We start from the raw sequence: 2509 nt of genomic DNA, 5'->3' as shown, positions 1-2509 counted from the left end.
TCCTCATCTTTTTTCCAGTCAATTTTTGGTATTACTCCTGCCTGCCTATCATCAACAAATTGGGGGTCAAGCAAATCATTTTCATCATCCATAATATTTGCAGTGTTTATCTTCAGACCATAATCCTTAATTTGTTGCACTGTGAGTCTTAGGTGAGCTCTTTTTCGGACTTCATACTCATCCACACAATCCGCCCAAAAGTCTTCTAGATTAGGTACATGTTGAAAATTCTCCTTGAAAGTAAAGTGTGTCATTGCAAATCCTTTAGTATCAAATTTAGTGTGGGGGAAATACAACTGATATTTAAATCTTTTGAACTCTAACTCCAAATTCAAAGCATTTGAGACACTGTTACAAATGTAATGTGTCAGTTCAATGGGAAAGGAAAGCCATGTTTGGTGTTCCTCCCCATATTTCTTATCTATCTAAGCAAGTTGCCTGCAAACTTCAATTAACATTTTCCTATCAAAGACATCTCTTAGAAATTTGTAGGGTTTTCCTTCAAAACCCCCAACCCTCAAATAAGTGAACCTGGAGAACTGAATATAAAAGCTACCATATATATTTATAAACTGCATAGCTTCCTTAGTTAATCTCTTATGAATATCTCCTTTTAACTCAAATACCAACCTACCAAGGAAAATATTACGAACCTTGTAATAATTGTCAGTGACCCTGTGTTGCTGCAAATGCAGGTGATATTCATATATTCTCATATCATTCTATCAGGTTTCATGGTACAGACCTACCCATTGACGGGTGTAGGCTAAACAGTATATAAGGTAAGAAGGCATAAGAAAATTTGTATTCTCAAAACAACTTAAACCCTCATGCATTCTTTCTGCAATTAACTTTGCCCAATCTATGTATCTCCTTTCACCAAAGATGACCTGGATAAAGAAATACATCCAATCTTCCCAATAAAAGGCTATCTGATTTCCCCGCATTCTATGTAATAAAATGACTATGTCCCTTACTTCTTGAATCAGATGCTCTCAGGTTAATGGGCTTGGCAATATTGAACCCCCCTTTTGAAATTTCAATAACCAATTTCTCACAATGACACTTTTGTAACATGACTTCTTCTCAGAGAAAAGTCTTTGCGACTTGCATATCGTCCAGTCCTCATATTGCTCCTTCTCTGGTATTTTCATTATAGCGGAAACAACCTCCCAACTAATTGCAGACAAAACTTTACCATCTGTGTTTCTTATACACCTCTCTACAGGATCTTATCTGCTCATACATTCCAAAACTAGTTCTGGACATGACACAGCTGGAGGAAATGCTGCAGCTTCTACCAACCCACTATCTGAAATTTTCTGCATCAAAGGGGAACTAGCAGAATTTCACACTCTTTCATGAATTTCCTCTAAGTCTACTGATAGCAAAAAAGTATCTCCTATGTCAGGCAAGGAACTAACTAACCAAGACTTCTAGTCTATTTGAGGTATTTTTGATCTTATTTTTTATTTACAATCAGAAAATACACAGCAGGAAGAATCGACTGAACCGACGGAAGTATCAAATAACACTTTCAATTTATTAAAACCAATGAGAAAAGAGGAAGAACTTGCACTCACCTTTCATGCAGAACTGAGAATTCACAGAGCCGAGAACAAGAAATGTCGCCTGCTCTAATCTTTTACTTACCAAATTGGGCAAATAATGAAGGCAAGTAACTTATTTTAAATAAAACAGATCTTAGGGACTAGCCTAAAATACCAGTCACACGATTCGTCATGATTTGAAAACTGCACACTCATCCATGCCAAATCGTGTCGAAAAGATTAATTTCTGACAGTTTATTAATAACAAGTCTTTTCTCCTCGATATCCTTTACTTGAAATGATTGGTTGGAATGATTATTCCCAAGTATGGATTTCCATCACAATTTATTTTCTCAAGGTTCATCTTTTAAATCCAAAATATTCCCTATATGCCGACACTTGTTCACTTTATCTCTAAAGTCATCAATTCTCAAACTTTGAACCATTGAACCTTGAACCCTTCCTCGAAGTAGTTCAAAGGTTCAAGTTCAAAACAACATCAGTGCAAAACACGCGAAAATGCCAAAGCTTACTCACTATAAAATATGACTTACACAAGACTTTCTTTAACATGTTGAACCTTGAAGCATGAACTACTCTAAAGGTTCATGGTTCAAGTTCAATGAACTATGACCACCAAGACCTTTTAACGCCTTACTTAAAACAAAGTCTCTATACTACATACCACACTTGAACTTGAACCTTGAACTCTAGAACGGTTCAAGCGAGAGGTTCAGTTCAAGAAAAATGCAAAGGTGGAAAAATTTAAAGGACACAAAATAGACATAATGCAAGTGCGGACTAACATTGGCTTTGACTAGGGACTGGGACTGAGAAGGACCAAGACATGAACTCAAACTCTCTAGTTTCGCAAACAAACTTACGGAAAGAAAGAACCGAAACACCACAAAACAAAAGCAACAACCAACTACATGCAACAAAAACTTATATACAAGACC

This window comes from Cryptomeria japonica, chromosome 11, assembly GCF_030272615.1.
Source record: "Cryptomeria japonica chromosome 11, Sugi_1.0, whole genome shotgun sequence".
Lineage (NCBI taxonomy): Eukaryota > Viridiplantae > Streptophyta > Pinopsida > Cupressales > Cupressaceae > Cryptomeria > Cryptomeria japonica.
Note: the sequence above shows the minus strand (reverse complement) of the source record.